The sequence below is a fragment of the Notothenia rossii genome, assembly GCF_949606895.1.
Source record: "Notothenia rossii genome assembly, chromosome: 3".
NCBI lineage: Eukaryota > Metazoa > Chordata > Actinopteri > Perciformes > Nototheniidae > Notothenia > Notothenia rossii.
The window spans coordinates 62,542,920-62,563,085 of record NC_136901.1 but is presented as its reverse complement, the minus strand read 5'-3'; the positions used below and the strand labels follow the sequence as shown (position 1 = coordinate 62,563,085).

At 40.0% G+C, this 20,166-nt stretch overlaps 1 long non-coding RNA gene across 1 annotated transcript; it reads right to left on the bottom strand.

Moving 5' to 3' along the window:
* Positions 1-15,867: 15,867 nt before the first annotated feature.
* LOC307033363 lies at positions 15,868-17,924 on the bottom strand. Its single transcript, XR_013806485.1, has 3 exons — positions 17,794-17,924; positions 16,436-16,788; positions 15,868-16,171 (listed from the first exon to the last, which is right to left on the bottom strand). It is a non-coding gene; the product is annotated as an uncharacterized lncRNA (long non-coding RNA).
* Positions 17,925-20,166: the final 2,242 nt, after the last annotated feature.

Sequence of the window (20,166 nt, the reverse complement as noted above, 5' to 3'; positions counted from 1 at the left end):
GGAATTATTTGAAGTTCATGTTTATGCTGACTGAATAGCTAGATTCCAGGAACATCTAGTGAGAACATTACACCTTTATTAGTCCCACAGAGGGGGAATGTACGTTGTTACAGCAGAAAAAGAGCCACAGACAGCTTAATGTTACAGATGTTACATGCATTAAAAAGTATTAAAGACATAACATAGAACAGACAAAACAGAGCTATGTTAAAACAACGTGTTGATACGGCGTCTGCATATGATCTGCTCTGAGAAATCACATTGTTTTTGTTTGTTCCACATGTTGGAAATGTAAAAATGCACTATAATTCTTGTTTATGTTCTGCTCTGTGTCACACACATTGGACTACAACTGCATTTATTTTTGCAGCCATGTGTTGCATAATGACAATAAATGATCTCTGAATCCTTTAATCCTTTAAATAATGAACCTTCAGTTCTGTCCTGAAGGAGCACACTGATATAACTAGCCTGCAGTCCAGTGTAATGCTAACTATCAGTGAGGCTCATAGGGGATCCCGATTTTAAAGTGAATTCCCAACATGCTCCATGTCTTATAATGTCAGTCAACATCATTCTCCCAATATGACTTCTATTCTATGTCTGTGAGTTTCTGTTGTGGTTGTTTAACCGTTTTAATGATTCAGTCCATGTTATGAAATGTGTCAGGAGCGCTAATTCATTCAGCAGTCTTCCTGTTTTTCAGTCAAGCTAACTTTGTTCCTCGTAATGACCCACCTCTGCTGTGTGACTCATGCATGCTGTTTAATCACCACCAGGGTGAGTCACTTAGCTTCTAGTCTCATTTATTGACAGCAATTCTCCTGGACAGACAAATGGAGGGGTCTTAAAATAATCTCACTGTGAATGTGGATGAAGTTGTAAATGTACAAAACAAACTCACCAAAGCGTGCATTCAGCAGCTGGTTGGGAGTTTTCAAAGATTTATGAAGCTCTAAAAGAACCTTGAATTATTTGTTTTAACTTCTATGTCATAAATTAAGAAACACATTTCAATCCAAAGCTGTGATGTCATTTTAACTTCCAAGTAATGGCAACAGATTGCTGAGAAAAATCTAAACCTGTCGCCACAACTGTGATCTTCCTTCATTCTTTGGCTATAAATGTTCATTCTAGATTTGATTAGAGAGTTGGTTTTCTGTGAGGAAATGTGATAAATGATGTTGAACCCCCTGGGGAGTTTTCTGTACCATGTTAAATGTTTTTGTTGTTAATTATAGATTGTGTAACTGTCAGAGAGTGGTTGTTGGTGTGTTGCTGTCTGCTCCCAGTATCTGTCATGTGTTTGGAGTTCCAGCCCTGCCACACTCCAGCCCACAGATGACCATTAAAGGTGGGGTAGCTAGGTTTGAGAAACCGGCTCGAGATACACTTTTTGTTATATTCCATGGAATGCTCTTAACATCCCGATAGCAATGAATATCTTAAGTGCTTTGACAAAAAATCCATGAAATAATTTCATTTGTGGAAGCCGTAGCACTGTAAAAAGCACGACCAATCATTTTAGCCGGCCCGGCTAAAATAACTGGATGGCCGACCTGCCTGTCAGCCTTCCATCTGTGCACAAACTTATCTCGTGCCCTCATTGGTCATGTGCGTGTTCGTGTGTGTTGGAGGAGAGACTCTGTAAGGAAGTGGCAGATTTTTTACGGTTGTGTATTTTCAAATTCTAGCGCACTCGAGCCGGTTTATAAAATGTACCTACCCCACCTTTGATAATCCACTGAGTAACACATGGTACAACACAATCTGCACGGCTCATCTGTCCACACTCTTCTGTCCCACAGACTGGGATGGCAGTGTTCAGGTCTGCAGGTCCAGGTACAGCCTGAGAGGTAAGCAGGGCTGCATTTAGGCCTCATTAGGTGCTTGAAGATCGTTACAATCAATGTCTAAGGATTTAACCGTTAATCACAGATAACTCAAAAATAAATGCACTGCTGCATTATAGTTATTTTTATTTCAAACATCCAGGGGATTCATTTTAATTCTGAACATCACTAGCACAGAAAAGTAATCTAACTTTGACACTTGACAGCATGTATAAGCAGCCTAATGTTCCCCAGACAGATTTCAGATTACAGCCTTCTCCAACCACTCCAGCTTTACCTCACCGTGATGGAGAACCAGCCTCCTGGGTTAGCAACCTGATTTAATTGTTAATAAACAATGTTTAACATAATGTAAGGTATGTTGTTTTAGTAAGAAAGGTACACTAGCAAAACTAACTGGTCTAACATTCTCCTCACGGCACACAGAGCTCAAAGTTTCTCATTGTCTGCTCAGAAGCGGGACACAAATCTGTGTTTATAAATGTATGTTTGTAAACTCTATGGCATGGCAAATACAGTCGCTACTTTACTTAAGTTTGAATTACGTTTTTGTGAGTGCAGATGGAGCAGCTACATGTTAGCCTAGCCCAGGGATCAGCAACCTTTTTGACCAAAAGAGCCATTTTGCTCCCTTTTCCCCAAACATTTTTTGTTTGGAGGCGCAAAACATATTTCATAGCTTGATAGCTTATAAAGTTGTATTTATTGTTATATCATTACATTATTACATTGCATTTAGCTGACGCTTTTATCCAAAGCGACTTACAATAAGTACATTCGACCAGACAAAAACTAGTTTTTTTGCATTTATTATTTATTACATTATATAAAACTGTTAACCTCTAATAAGAAACAGAGAACTCCTATTAGGATATTTTAAAAATAATACACAGGCCTACTTTAAAACAAATTAAACACAGCACTTGGGGAGTCCTCTGCACATTTGAAGGAAAACAAATATCATTAAAATGGGCCCACTTTGAAATAAATAAAACATATAGCTGCACCCTAAAAAGAGTTAAAGGTAGGGTAGGTAAGAATGGAGAAACCAGCTTGAGTGCGCTAGAATTTGAAAATACACAACCGGAAAAAATCTGCCACTTCCTTCAGACTTCCTTACAGAGCCCCTCCTCCAACACACACGAAGGCGCACATCACCAATGAGGGCACGAGATAAGTTTGTGCACAGATGGAAGGCTGACAGGCAGGTAGGCCAGGTAGACCATTTTACAGCGCTACGGCTTCCACAGATTAATTTTTGTATGTATTTATTGTCAAAGCATTTAATATATTCATTGCTATCGGGACATTAAGAGCATTCCATGGAATATAACAAAAACTGTTTTCTGAAATAAATTACATACCCCATTGAATTATGACTGAAGATCGTCAGCTGTCTTCCTCTCCCGTTTTTCTCCTCGATACGTAAAGGCTGCAGCACCTTTGACAACTTCTCTCAACATCAAACATATCGGTAAACCAGCATCGTTTGCTGTGAAAGCATATAACTGTCCACGCAGAATTAAATCCTGTGCTCCTCGGTACTGTGTTGATTAGATAGATACACACTCCTACCACAAGGTGTCGCCACATAGTTGTGACCTATGTTTGAATACAGATGTACAGTAAGGGACCCGAACAAGAGTTTCATGAAAAACTTGGCTAACACTTAAGCATGGAGCACGAGTCAGTTCATTAATAGACCAACAAACAAAACATGGTACCAGGAGTAAATTATGAAGTAAAATAAAAACACATTAAGTGAGGAGTTGTGACAAGCGACATGGATTCATTAAAGCCACTGGAGACGCTAAAACTCTCGGGAAATGTCGACAGCAACTGGCGGACCTTCAAGCAGCAGTTCCAGCTTTACATCACGGCCATGGGATGCTAGGAAGGTAGCGCTACTGCTAACTATAGCAGGCCCACAGGCGATAGAAGTGTACAATACTTTTGTGTATGAAGAGCAGGCTGATAAAGACAAACTGGATAAAGTACTCGAGAAATTTGATGCCCATTGCTCTCCCAGAAAGAACGAAACATACGAGAGATATGTATTCCGTTCACGTGTGCAGCAGCATGAGCCTTTTGATAGCTTTCTGACTGACCTGAAGCTAAAAGCACAGTCATGCAACTTTGCTACGCTGAGGGACTCCATGATACGGGACCAGATCGTTTTTGGCGTGGAGGATAAAAAGTTCAGAGAAAGGCTGCTAAGGGAAACGGAGCTGACATGTGAAGCAGCTATAAAAATCTGCCATGCAAGCGAGCTGTCCCAAATGCACGTCAGGACTTTCAGCGAGATGGCGGGAGCGGCTAACGTGAGTGATTTCGCAGCAGTTGGTGCGTGCGGTCTCCAGCCAAGGCAAATGGCGCGCACAGACGTGGCCTACACAGCGGTCGGAAGAAGGGACATTCAGCTGTAAGCGCTGCAGCTCGAAGCACAAACCACAACAGTGTCCGGCATTTGGTAAGCAATGCTCAAATTGCCAGGACCAGAACCATTTTGCAAAGCAGTGCTTCTCAAAAGGAAATGAGAGGAATAAAGGAAAGTTTGTAAACATAGTGGAAGACGATGATTTAAGTGAGACATTTTTTGTTGGCATGGTGAACTGTGAAACTGAGCAAAAAGAGGTTAATTCAATCAGAAAAGACAAATGGATAGCTCCACTGATGATTAACGGGACAATAATAACTATGAAACTGGATACTGGTGCAAAAGCAAACCTGATGAGCCTGTCTGACATAAAGGCAATGAAAGATAAGCCACAAATTAAAAAAAGAACACAGGCACTAAAAGATTATAATGGATAGAAAATCAACAGTTCGGGTGTGTGCATATTAAAGGTAACCTCAAAAGGTAAAGTGCACCACCTACTTTTCTCTGTTGTTGCTGATGGACTTGATTCACTGCTGAGTGATAAAGCATGTGAAGATTTGGAACTTGTCAAGAGAGTGTATTGCATCAACACAACTGTGAGTACACCAAATGACTCTATTGATTGTATAGTACAGAGTTATGCAGATGTGTTTAAGGGTTTTGGTGTGTTGCCCTTCACATACAAAATCCAGGTCAAAGAAAATGCACAGCCAGTTGTGCATGCTGCAAGAAGGGTTCCAGCGCTACTCAGAGATCACTTGAAGAAAGAGCTCGACAGAATGACAATGCTCGGAGTGATAAAAAAAGTTGAGGAGCTAACAGACTGGGTTAACTCGATGGTCTGTGTAAAGAAGAAAAGTGGTGATTTAAGAGTGTGCATGGACCCAAAAGATCTTAATGAAAACATCAAGTGTGAACATTATCAGATACCCAAGCGAAATGGCAGGTGCCAGCTTCTTCACAAAGCTTGATGCGTCTCAAGGCTTTTGGCAGCTGAAACTGGATGAAAGCAGCACCAAATATTGCATCTTTAATACACCATTCGGCAGATATTGCTTCCTCAGACTGCCCTTTGGGATCATCTCAGCATCCGAAATATTTCATAGAGCGATGGAGCACATCATTGAGGGGCTGGATGGTGTTCGAGCATATGTTGACGACATCATTGCGTGGGGCTCTACACTACAAGAACACAATGAGAGGCTGAAAAAGGTGCTGGAGCGCAGATCATGTTTCGTTTGTAATCATTTACAAAACATCAACATGTTGTTATTTAACAAAATAATTGTGTTATTCGAAAAAAACGAACGGGAGGAAATGCAGCCCGGCTCTCGATTTTTAATCCTAATTTAATCATCTTCACCACGATCATTTATGTTTATGTTCGCCGAATTGACATGAAATCACTGACACATATGAATATACTGTATTCAACTTCATTAAAACGTTATTAACGTGCCTAAACTCAGTAATTCACCAAAAATATGTATATTTTAATGGAGTTTCGTCGGTCGATCAGGATCCCAAAGTGTAGCGGAGGGATCCTCATCTGGGTGAAGGGTGTTATTTTCCCCATAAAGAACAAGTCGCTGCAAATTATCCCGCTTATTACATGGCCACATTCTCAACAAAGTAACGACATGACTCCCAATATTAATTGAAATGCTTTTATGGATTTAGAAAATGTTTTTATTGATTTAAAAAATAGTTGTATTGATTTAAATTCACATGCATCCGCTAAGAAAAATAGTCCGTTGTTACAGTTTTTTAAACAGTCTGAATGAAACGGCAGCTCTCAGCTGTGTATTTACACAACTAATGGCCCATCAACCACAGCTCTCTCCCCCCCTCCCCCCCTGATCTTTCTTCTCCAGCAGCTAAATTAACAGTAGGTTACTCTGAGTGACCATAGACTGTATGTGACAAGCTTACAGTTAGTGACGTAACAACACCATAAAAGCTGGTGGGTTGAAAGCAATATGGGAGGTAAAAATAACTACAATAATTGTGACTTATTTATTGTGGCTTTTATGTTTTTAGGTATAAAATGTTATGTAATTCAGGCTTATAGTTCACCCTTCTCTAAAAGACTTCAACAGAGACAATATTCATTGTAATTTAATAAATCCTTCCAACACACATTGTAAAAAATAGCCTACTGTAAGTTAAGAAATCATTTCAATATGTACATCTTCTGATGTAACAACAATAACATTATAAATAGTAACATAGCTGAACATGGTATTGCACATTTAGCTTTGAGTGTTACTGACCTGAGATGTTTTTATTACATGAATTAAGGTGACTGAGGCTTTTTAACATACAGGGATGTAAACTCATCAGGTATGAAAAAGGTGACAAGGATCCGAGCCCCCGGCTCCCCCCACCCCACGGAATGACAGAGGATTTTAGCAGTCAGAACAACTAAAGCAGCAGTGTTAATAATAACAGAAACGCCAAAGAGTCACATAATAGAAATATATAAAAGCATTTATTTCAAATTGTGGAGCAGTCAGTTTATAATTTTGGCAGCACTGTTGAGCATTTTGAAAATGTATTTTCAGGCCTCTGTGCAAAGCTTAGTCTTTCTATCTTTATAGCCACATGGTGTAAAGTAACTAAGTTCATAAACTCAACAATTACTATACTTGGGCACAATTTTGAGATACTTGTACTTTATTTAAGTATTTCAATGTTTTGCTACTTTGTTCTTCTACTCCACTACAGTTCAGAGGTACATGGTGTACTTTGACTCCACTACATGTATTTAATACCTTTAGTTACTTCACAGATCTGGATTAATTAAGTGAAATATAATCAAGTGTTAAATCAGACTTTAGTTCCACCTGGAGTAAATCCACAAGCTACCCTGCAGTATACAAAGTCATTCAAACTAGCTGCACCTTTAGCAGCTTTGAGAACACTTTCATAATCAATCATTATAAAACATATCATATCTATTATTCTGAAATGGACCAATCTGCACAATGACTATACTTTTACTGTCGCTACTTTCACTATATTTTGATGATCATACTTTTCTACTTTTACTTGAGGAACATTTTGAATGCAGGACTTTTACTGTAACAGAGTATTCCTACACTCTGGGACTATTACTTTTACTCAAGTACAAGATCTGAGTACTTCTACTTTTACTCAAGTACAATATATATATATATACATATAGGCCTACTTATACCACCTCTGTTTATAGCCTATGAAAAAACTATTAGAAATAGAAGGCTAAAGCTAACGTTAGCAGATAGTGACAATGTATGCTAGCTAGCTAGCTCAACGATTCCTTATAATATTGCCACAGAAAAACTTTTCAGTTCACATCACGCTCTGCCGCTCCAACAGGGAGCTCTGCTCTGAACACCTGAACGGCCCGTTCTAACAGCTGTTCACCAGCGGTCCAGTCTGTGCCACAGTGACTCCGGACGCACAGTTAATATTAACGAACGCACCCGTAGGTAATGTAGCTGCTGAAGCTAGACCATCATCTCGGAGCAGCAGAGCCTTATTATACATCCATGAGCAGAGCCGACAGGCAGGAAGACTCGAGCACACAGCTCGTACTTCATTATAATATATACAAAAAGAACACCATGCGTGTCATGATGGCACATAACAGCTCACGGCCGCAGATTACTCCGGGTCCCAGCCCCCCCCATACCCCAAAAATATTTGTATTGCAGATCTACATGAATCACACAAACGACTTATTTTGGATTCAAAACGGCGAATTTCGCCGAAAGGTGACAAGTTTGCATCACTGAACATAGACAGAGCACAACTGAAACATAACATCTGAAACGATGTAACAACATAATACACTTGTGGGGATGTGAGGAGTGAGGGACACGGCTTAGAACGGGCGTGTCGCCTGGCAGGACAGGAGAGTGTGTGCACCAGTCTGCCTTGATCTATGAATTCATGTCCGTGACACTCACTGCTGCCCACAGCTGTTTTATAGAAGGAAATTCCCTCACTTCATGAAAGTATTTTAACCACACACACCTCTACTACACACACATGCCGGGTGTTATTTTCCCCATAAGGAACAAGTCGCTGCAAATTATCCCGCTTATTACATGGCCAAATTCTCAACAAAGTAACGACATGACTCCCAATATTAATTGAAATGCTTTTATGGATTTAGATTTTTTTTTTATTGATTTAAAAAATAGTTGTATGTATTGATTTAAAAAATAGTTGTATGTATTGATTTAAATTGACATGCATCCGCTAAGAAAAATAGTCCGTTGTTACAGTTTTTTAAACAGTCTGAATGAAACGGCAGCTCTCAGCTGTGTATTTACACAACTAATGGCCCATCAACCACAGCTCTCTCCCCCCCTCCCCCCTTGATCTTTCTTCTCCAGCAGCTAAATTAACGGTAGGTTACTCTGAGTGACAAGCTTACAGTTAGACACAACACTGTCATTGCAAGTGACCCTCAGTTAGTTGACTTTTATGTTCAACTGCTAAATTCGTTACTGATAAAAAAAAGGGCTTCTACTGTACCTAATTACCTTAACACTAGAACCGCCAGAGGTTTTTGTATAGGCCTACCTAAACCCGTCAAATCCCGCTATTAGAATGCAATTTTTAACAACATAGGGTGCTACATAACACACTTTCAGGAAAAGTCAGGGACTGGGAGACTTTAATATTTGATTGAAAAAAAGTTACATTGCACACACACAACAACACATCACACAAATTGACCCGATTGGCGGTTCTAATATTAAATAAACTCACTAATTAATGAAACCAGTTCAATACGCATTATTCTTATTCTTATCATTCTTTATGAGCGCAGAAATAGTCTTAAAATCAGATCTGTTTTTTAAATGAAATCTGACGGCAGGCAGTTAGCTCTGATCACCTATGACAAATGCGCCGCACCTAATCGCTGGCCATTCAGCCACAGACACTGTTCGAAATGGGGGGGAGCTAGGGGGAGCTTGGCTCCCCCGAAGAGGGAGGGAGCTCCCCTGAAGGCTGACTTTGAGATAAATAGGGGGAGCCCAAAACAGTCGTGCATATTTGTGTCACACAGATTAGAAATGTTGAGTTTCTTTAAATAACAGTTCTTGAAATAAATAATAGTTATTGTTCATTACAGTTTCTGAATATTTGTTTTATATTTGTGAATATGTCTGGGTGTTGCCATCTGTACGTGGCGGCGCTGCATTCTTACTTACGTTGCTATGATTATGGCGGTGATGCCGGCGCGGTATTTGAAATGTTCATATTGATATTTTTTTAACTCTGGCTGTGTAATAAAAAAATATGGCAAAACGAAAACAGCCAAGCGTCACAGCTTTTGGATTCACAAGCAAAGAAGCGAAGGAGTCTAAAAATGACAACGTGAACGGAAAACAACTTTTAGTTGGCCGGCTGTAAGCGGCGTTAGGGTCGAGCTTGACAGCTCCACACCGAGGGAGAGGCCTGCCGATGCGGAGCCTGAAGAGGCTTCAACAACGGCCACATCCGCCGGCATAGTGACACCGTCTGTATTAGTAGAAGAGTGTTTTTATAGCAATTGATCGCATCCGCGCTGCTGCGCCAGTCAACAGAGCGTGCGTGTGACATATTTAGTAGCAGGATGTGCTCTGAAAAATAGGGCCCCCCGAAAGCAAATGGGTAATTCGAAAACTGACAGAGCTCCCTCTATACAAATCAAACTGTAGACGGTGTGAAAGCACCTATTGTTTTAAATAATGGTCGGAATGTGACCTGTGAGCCTTCTGAATTACCGTGGGACAGCACATTCTAAACTAAAATGTTCAATCAATAAAGTAACATCTTATCTTATCTTAATAATATCTTCATATTAATAATATTAATAAATCATACAGTATGTGTCCGAAAGGGAGCAGGAGGAAGCAAACACAAAAATATACTGCATATTAAAGCAAACGATTGTAAAGGTTAAAGTATGAGCATAACAAATAAAGAAGTGTAATGTAAAAATTTACATTATAATTATGATTATTTCATATATAAAGACTATATATTATTGAATTACAAGATTAGATATACTTTAGTTGATCTAAAATATTGATGTGTTAAAATGCTCTTCAAAACACAACTGAAAGTCCATGAAACTTGTCTTTCTGTATTTGTGAATGAAGCGCCATCTCCTGGTTAAAACCTGAAATTGAAAATCTGGCAACGCCCTCTTGGAAAATAGTGGGAGGGCTTAACATTCCTCTATACTGGTCTTTGGCTGGTGGTAGGCAGGAAGCTGTAAGCTGGAGTCCGAAATTCAGTGCTCCATCTGTACTACAAAGAATACATGAAGGTCATCTGGGTGTTGAAAAATGCAAAAGGCGGGCGAGAGAAAGTGTTTTCTGGCCGGGAATAAATAAAGACATCGAGAGACTGATTGGTACGTGTGACACATGCCAGACATACAGAAACAAACAGACTAAAGAGCCCATGACGGTGACTGATGTGCCAACAGCACCATGGGATAAAGTTGGAATGGATTTGTTTCATCTCAAAGGTAAAGACTATTTAGTGGTCATTGACTATTACTCAAACTTTCCTGAAATGGTACTACAATCAAACTCATCATCAACATGTGTCATAACACATTCAAAATCAATTTTTGCCAGACATGGCATACCTACCACAGTAGTGAGTGACAACGGACCGTGTTTCAACAGCAGAGAGTGGCAAGAATTTGCTGAACAGTACGACTTTAAGCATGTGACCTCAAGTCCTCATTATCCACAGTCAAATGGGAAAGCTGAAAAGGGAGTTCACATTCTCAAGCAACTTCTAAAGAAAGCTGATGAGAGTGGCTCAGACCCATACCTCGCTTTACTCAGCTACAGAGCCTCACCTCTGGAGTGTGGACTGTCACCTGCTGAACTTCTGATTAATCGTAATTTACGCACCACACTGCCAAGCTATTCAAAGCAAAAGAGACACCCAAAGCTGCAACACCAACTACAACAACAAAAGATGAAGCAGAAAACATGCTATGACAGAACAGCTAAGCAGCTTCCATTACTATCAAGTAATGACACAGTCAGGATTGAGGGTCCTGATGGATGGAGAACTAAAGCCACTGTTCTTCAGGAAGTAGCACCGCGATCCTTCTGTGAGGACAGAGGAAGGACAAATCTTCAGACGCAATCGTCGCAGTCTTATGAAAACAAAAGAGGCTGGTCAACAGCTCAGGGAATCCATCATTGAGTCTGAGTCCACACCTTCACCACAGACAGACTTTGATACTAACACTCCAAGTGAACATGTGGTCAGAAGATCTACAAGGGAAATCAGAAAACCAGATAGACTGAATCTGTAATTGAGAGACTGGTTTAATGGATGTTAAAATGGTGTAAATGTTTAGACAATTTTCAAGTTTGTGCTAGTTAGCAGTCTGAGTACATTAGACCAGATGTTTATTTGTTATGGCATGGTAGAGAAATCAAAATGTTTGGTTAAAATTGATGTTGCACTATTTTTTTATATTACCTCAAAGAAAGGGGGATGTGCTGATTAGATAGATACACACTCCCACCACAAGGTGTCGCCACATAGTTGTGACCTATGTTTGAATACAGATGTACGGTAAGGGACCCGAACAAGAGCTTCATTAAAAACTTGGCTAACACTTAAGCATGGAGCACGAGTCAGTTCATAAATAGACCAACAAACAAAACGGGTACTTTTTTTTCTTTAATTTATCCATAGTTCGCTCATCGAGCCGGGGGTTTGATTTTCAGGCTACTTTTGAGAATATTTTTTTTATAACGCACTTTACATTGCAAGGTTCATATTACAGTTACGTTTAATTAGTATTTAGTGAGCGATAGCTAACTTTCTATGTTCTTTTCATTATATTTTGTTAAATGTCCAATTGTCCAATATTCTGTTCTATATTGTGTTCTTTGCAAACATTTGGACACCATACATACATCTTAACTGACAGCAATGAGTCGGCAAAAAGCATCCAATGTTTTTTTTTTTTCTCAAGAGATAAGTTCTGTAACTGTGCTGCTGCCTATCTTTGCCAGGACTCTCCTGGTTAAATAAATATGTTGTCAGTGTTCTCATCATGCCTTGGGCACTGTAAGCAGCACACGTAATTTTTTATCACAATCACTTCTTGCTTAGTAAAATAATTTAACTGCATCTTAAAGGTTTTCCTTAGCTCAGTTGACGTGGGGATTACTTGTTTGTCACCATTTGATCTAAGTATGAAACTTGAGCCACATGATTCCAGATGGCGATATCGTTGTAACGTTCCCCACAGCTTTCACATGATGTCATCATGATGTCATCATAATGTCATACACCACTACAAGGCGGCTCTCTCTGTAGCAGCAGCTGTCAGATGGTGTGGAATGATTTGTAGTCAGCGTAGCCTTTTTTCTCCTAATACTCTTCACATCATGGTAAATTACCACCATTAAAACACATATTGTATGAATTGTATTGGTTCCTTTTAGAACTGGGACCATTTAAGTCCCCATGATTATGAAATGATAAATGATTGACAGAAAAGTGTAAGTTTGATTATTACGAGCCAATATTTGATCTATACATGGCACAAATAGCTGAACAAAAACGAAATCAAGGAATGAGGATATAAATAGGAAAATATATGATCCCAGAATAAATATTTGGTGTAACATTGTTACCACCGGCTGCTATAGTCTCACATTGAGTCAGGGCTTTGGAGAGAATATGAGGCTCTGTACATTTGACAGGTGTGAGGATCCATGCAGAGCAGTTTCATCAACATATGCAACAAATTATCTTCTTGTCCCCATTTAGACTCCGTACAAACGCACTGTCAGGTTGATCGATAACATTCTCTGCAGAGCTGCCCACTTTTGTTTCCACATGGAGAATTGCCCTAACTACCCATTTTAATATGTAAACGTCAGCATGGATGGATTTTAATCCAGAGCTGGCGGTGGTGGCTCTGAGCGGAGGAGGTCCCTGCATCAATCATGTCAGAGAGTTGGAACAGAGCTTGACAAATGACCAGGCCCTCCATCAGCGTTTGGGCTCAGAATCTCCTATTACAGAATGAGAGGAGCCCATCATTTATATGCTGCAGCCCAGCAGGGGAGGGAGAGGCTCTGCACATACATCTTTCTTCTTATGAATGCTGTGGGGGATCCCTCTATCAGTGTTTGTGAATTATTTTTACTGAATTGTATCAAGGCTTCATGATTGTGACACACGCAGCTCAGTCTGTAAATAAATAAATAAATAAATAAAGGCTTCCAATACATGCATCAATGCTGCATCTATTTGTAAGCTGTTTTGTGTTGCTACTGAAAGATAATGTCAAAAAACTTTCTCAGATTTGAGCATCAGATTCGTGGAGTAGTGTTGTGGTACTCGAGACTGGTCTTGACCTCTTTTTAAAGGTCTTGGTTTTGTCTCGGACCTATATGACTTGAGATTTTATGTCAAGACCAGTCAAGACCACGGCTGTGGCTGGGGATGTGATGAAGGTTGGGTACAGAAAAAAACCCAGTGTTTTTTTTTTTCAGGACACTGTGTCTCAGGGGATCTTAATATTTAAGAACCTATTAATGTGTTATACCAGATTAACGGAAATAATCTCAGCTAACTGACGATATAAACCATTTTTACCAAAACAAAACACAAGTCTCATAAGAAGCATCTAAATGACCCCTTAGCGAAAAATGCTAACGGACATTGGCACAGAACTCAAGATAAAAGTACCCTTATTACTTATCGCAGCTGCACATACAAGATATCCCATTAAAGCTGAGGTTCCACAGATTATTTAGGTATATAGTATCATCACTGAGTGATCCAAACTTGCACAGGGGAAGCAAAAACAGACATCACAACACGTACCTTTACGTAGCTTCTAGGGAGATCGTCTCACCGTAGCTGTTAATCTGATCAAAAGACGTGTTCAGCGGCATTAAAACGAGAAAAAACGTGGCTGAATCGGTCAATCCATAGGTTAATACATTCATAATTCAATTTTTATGTAAAGATTGCAGAGCAAAAGTTAGCTGCTAATGGTAGCCACCAGAGTGGCTGCTGCTTCCGGTCTTGGCTATGCGGCAGTATAATACACACATGACCAAATAAGGACTATGTGGGAGTTCCCCTCGATTCCATTGGCTCTGACGGTTAGAAAAGAGATGTCACATGTCAAAATTCCTAAACCTTTTATTCTACTAACCCATCATCCAAGGTTAGTTTTCACTATAAGTACAAAATATTTTTTGGACGGACACTATAATTTACAGTTTTTTGTTTGACATCAAGCTCCAGCTCTACCGTGTTCTCGTTGTGTTTCAACCTTGTCATTCTTATTTGTTCATTTTATAGTATTTAAAATAATCTGTTTATAATAGTTCTATATTTGCTCCTTTTTTTACAACTTAAAGGTCACCTATTATGCAAAACCCATACATGTGTCCCCTCTGTGTAAAGAGATTCTGAAAGTTTCAGGAAAAAAGATTCGCTCACTTTTTGTCCTGATCCGGAAAATTAGCTGATCAGATTTGGGCCACAGGTAGCACCCCCCACCTTATCACCTGAATCTCCTCCTAGAGCACCACTGTGTTCTTTTTAACCAAATATCTCTCAGAGGGGCATGGGGAGTGGCTCCTTATTTTCATCTAAAGTAACAGTCAGAGAATCAGCACTTTTGAAACAGGGCTGAAACAGAGGGGATTATGGGATGCTTCAATAAGGGATCTTTTTGGTATTTCGAGCCAAACACTTCAGAGACATGTTTTGTATATATCTGAGACCTATAATATATTGATGAAAGACAGTATAATAGGGGACCTTTAATTCCTCCAATTGTGATCATACACTGTAAAAAAAAAACTCGTAAAAAAACGGTCAAAGTGCTGGCAGCAGCGGCTGCCAAACAAAAACCCTTAAATTAAAGTAAAATACTTTAACTGAAATAAAGTGAATAAGCCATTAATTTACGGGAATTGTCCTTAAAGATTTTACAGGAAAACACCGTAATTTTACAGATTTATCTGCTCTTTTTACAGTCAATAACCTTTAATAAAAGTACAGCACTAATACTTCTACGGGCAAATACTCTAATTTTACAGATTTAGCCTCTCTTTTTACAGTCAATAACCTTTAATAAAAGTACAGCACTAAAACTTCTACGGGCAAAAAACCCGTAAAAAAAACGGTCAAATGACTGGCAGCAGCGGCTGCCAAACAAAAACCATAAAATTAAAGTAAAAATACTTTAACTGAAATAAAGTGCAAAAGCAATTAGTATACAGAAATTGTCCTTAAAGATTTGAGAGGAAACTTTCCTCTCTTTTCAAAATCCATTGTCTTAAAATGTTAAATTAAAATACCTTAAATAAAGTTCTGATGAGAAAAACTGTTTTTTACATTTTTTCTTTTTATTAGATTTATCAAACACTAAAATAAATACAGAACCTAAAGTTCTACAGCTAGAATACTGTTATTTTACAGCTTTTTTCTAACATTTTCCAATCAAACAGGTTCAATAAAATGACATCACAAAATGTTCTGTAGGAAACAATTACTCTGAAAACTTAAAATATAGAAATATTTGTAGAATTATAGTACAACTAATGAATACAGCATTTCATATTTAAACATCATATTTATAAACAGTAAAAACAAAAAGTAAGTTTAATTTTGTAAGATTACTTTGAAACATTCTCAACTGAAAATAACAGAAATTGCAAAATGGCGACATATGTTGTTCACATTGTCAATTTGAAGGAGCAGTGTGCAGGATTTAGTATGTCTAACAATGGGGATGTAGGTTCCAACCAATGGATAACTTGTTCACTCACCCTCCTATCCCAAGTCTGTAGGAGAATGAATATTGCCTGCAAAAAACTTGAGGCCCAATCATGTTTCCTCTGTCCATTCTGCGCTACTGCAGACGTGGCAGTGCAACCTAGAGGACAAAAAGATCAGAATCAGAAACTGGTTTATTGCCAGGTAGGTTCACACGTACGAGGAATTTGACTAGGTGTCGTGGTGCATACAAATAAAAAATAAAAAAAAGTACACAGATAGCGAACTATATTAAGAACACTGTAATACAAATATAGTAAGATAGAAATAAAATAAAGCAGTAATTTACATCGAAATAGAATGCAATACATTATAGAATATAAAATATGTGCAGTAAGCAATATTTAAACATTGCATTATTTACCATCCTGTGATCTCCATTATGTAATGCATAGAGTCTGCGTTGTGGCTGAGGTAAAGTGTCAGTGGGGGGGCGGGCCTTGTTGAGGTGGCGAGTGGTTTTGGTCCTGATGGAGAGAGGTGTTGGTCCTGATGGAGAGAGGTGTTGTTCCTGATGGGGAGAGGTTTTGGTCCTGATGGAGAGAGGTGTTGGTCCTGATGGAGAGAGGTGTTGGTCCTGATGGAGAGAGGTTCTGGTCCTGATGGAGAGAGGTTCTGGTCCTGATGGAGCGCAGCCTCCAGCCAGAGGGTTGTCTTGAAGGCAGAGCTGAAGTCCACAAACAGGATCCTGGCGTAGGTTCCTGCTGTGTCCAGGTGCTGGAGGAGGATGTGAAGTGATAACTATTAGTAAACCATAATGATGGATGTTATTATCAGCAGCTGCCAATAGATCCCCTAAATCTTGTATGATGGACCTTTCACACACACACACACACACACACACACACACACACACACACACACACACACACACACACACACACACACACACACACACACACACACACACACACACACACACACACACACACACACACACACACACACACACACACACACACACACACACACACACACACACACACACACACGCGCGCACACACACACACACACACACACACAAGTTTAGAAGGGGGGAACATAGTCTAACAACAGTTAGCTTTTGTTAATTTTACTTCGAGCCAAACTTGTGAGACTTCTTTCTGAAATCCCTTTCTCTTAAAGTGAATAAATAAAAAATAAAACAATGGAGCTTACCCTAAAACTAACCACTTGATTGCTTGTCTAACATGGCCTAGTCCATAAATGAAGTAAGGGTGTGAACAATCAAACGCACTCTCCCAGGCACTGCGTGTTAGCGAAGTACAACTGGGATTTCGAAGAGGAAGATATGCTTGGTCAATTCTTAATAAAAAAGAAAAACCAACAAATGGAGCACTTGAGTTTTCATTAGCAGCCCTTAGCTACAGCTGCAGAGCTTATTTCCTTAAAATGGTACATATCGCTGAATCTATATTTTCATCTTCAGGTGATTAAATCTGCATAATGGCCCTGTACAATAACATGCGAGCATTTTGTAATCCAGTGAGGAAATTCAAGACCAGTAAATATTGATTGATTAAACAACACTAAATAAAATGTTAGTGTTTTCTTCAAACTCAGACTCTCTGCTGCGGCTGTACCGCAAAGACAAAACAATTGTCTGATGATCTTTGTTGAACAAAATCTGATTGTCCTGTATATGTACAATGTGGGGTATTTTTAAATACTTTACTAAACCACATTCAATATTATGTTAGACACAAGTTAGTTATTACTCACATATCAAAGTCTTTCCATCTGCAAGATGGAAGAATAGCTGGTTGCTGCCTGGAAAGACTGATGAGGGACACAGGCTGGCTTCAGCAGCTTTCCACACAAAGCCATCACATCTTCTCTTCCATAGTCCTCACTGTCCACTGGTCAAAAGAGTGAACATCACAGCTGTCATGTTAACCCTTTGTTACACAACATACAACCAACATGTGTCAAAAGTGACCTGAATTAGATTTAATTGTAAATATCTTTGCAATAAATTACTTTAACCATTCAGGATTTCAGGTATTCCTCAATTAACCTGTTTTGGATCAACACCAATTCTAATTTTTCCCTTTCTTACTTTTTGAATAAAAATCATGTTTTTATCACTACACTTCTAAGGCACAACATGGGTCAAACATTACACGTATTATTTTGCTATGTTATTTCATGCATGGCTGAGTGTTTCTTTACTATACATTCTCAAAAATAATTAATTTTAGCAGTGATTTGGACCAAGCATGTATGATGTAGTAATACAAAAACTATGTTAGTTCACACAGTGTGACATTAGCTCGTCATGTTAGCTTGTAATATATAGAGCAGAGCTAACGAGCAAGTTAGCCGAACGTTAGTGGTGAGCTTTTTATGCTATGCTAGCTGTTGGCTACTGAACATTAACAAACTAGATTCCGCTGTAAGAAAGCTGTGAAACTTTACATTAAACTTGGACAACACTGTGACACCCCGCTGCATGTTTATGTGTAATTCTCCCGTGTTGGAGACGAGAGGGTGGGGGGGCAGCACTGCAATAAACTGTAAACTAACGTTAGCAGCCACCTGTTAAGCTAGGTTTCCCGCGCAACATCTGGCAAGAAACAGCATCTCAGGGCTTCTTAACATTTAACAACCTATTAATGATGCATGCCAACTTAACGGGAAGAAACTCAGCTAACTAGAAGAAGAAACGTAACCTTAAATAAAAAATAAAACATTCACAAACTAAGGATTATCTAAATACATGTTTCACTCCATTACAGTTGCAGGACTCACCAGATCTCAAGTCTTCTGTTCTTTGTTGACGTCCCGATGCTCATATTTAACGTGTAAAACGATCCCGATATGAATCCATAAACTCCTGCAGCAAACATACAGACAGACAACTGTAGCTCCAGCAGGAGGAGACCGGAGGAGACCCGCTCAAACCGGCTCAAACTGACGGTGGATGTTTCAAATGTGAACGAGAGGCGCGGACAGTTCTCATTGGCAGGTTTCTTCGATGACGTTTATATTAACCAATCAGGAGTGTTGTGGACTCATTCCAAACACGCCTGACTTGTCTGCCGTGTTCTGGCTGAATTCTATTTCAAGTGCCGTAGCTCTGGCTGTCGGCCAGAATCCGAAAACCATACATTATACTGTAAAACTAAGGTTTATTACTGTATATTGACCAATGGAAAAAAAAAAACACAGCAACAGAACACAAATAAAACTGAGGTTACCTACTGTAACCCCAGCTTCTATGAGTAAATGGCGCAGCCCTCTAAGGCTATCGCTATTGGGTAATCCCCCTGCGCCCCCGCGCAGCACTGAAACACTTGTAGTCCATGCCCACCCGCAAGGTGGGCCCCACCCTCGGGCGTCCTTCCGGTATAAATAGGAAGGTGGCCCGGCAATCTGCTCCCATACAACATAACTTTTCTTCAGCTATTCGTAGAGCCAGTGGGGCCCCGCACTTAGAGGGCTGCGCCATTTACTCATAGAAGCTGGGGTTACAGTAGGTAACCTCAGTTCTATTTCGTATATGGCTTCGCCCTCTAAGGCTATCGCTATTGGGTTAAGGGCGAAGCATGATGTAGTCTGCCCCCCACTGGGTCCGCCCGGCACTAGAAGCATAGACATACCTGCTCAATAACACCCCCCTGCCTGATGTGCCATGCGTAATGGCTCACCACCGTACCTGGAACATAGCAAAACATGCCTATCTTCCCGACGGGGTGAAGGCTGGGAACAATACATACCGGCCGCTGTGAGAAAGTAGAGACGAAGGTCCCACCTCGTCCTGCGATCGTAGTGGGTGAACAGCAGCTCTCTGAGTGTCAGACAGGTAGGAGAGCGCCCAGCTGGATCCCTGACGTCACTCACTCTGACCAGGCACTCCGTACAAAGTGTGTCAGAGGAAAAAGGAACATCCCTCCTATAAGAGGGGAAAAGGGCCGCTCTCCGCGTGCCGAGAGGCAGGAGAGAGGCGCACAGCTGGCTCCCTGACGTCACTCACTCCGACAGGACACCCAGTACAGGGTGTGTCAGAGAGGAATGGGAGACATCCCTCAAATAAAATTGAATAAATGAACAGGGGGAAGACAAAGATGCAGCCGTGCAAATATCTTCCACTCC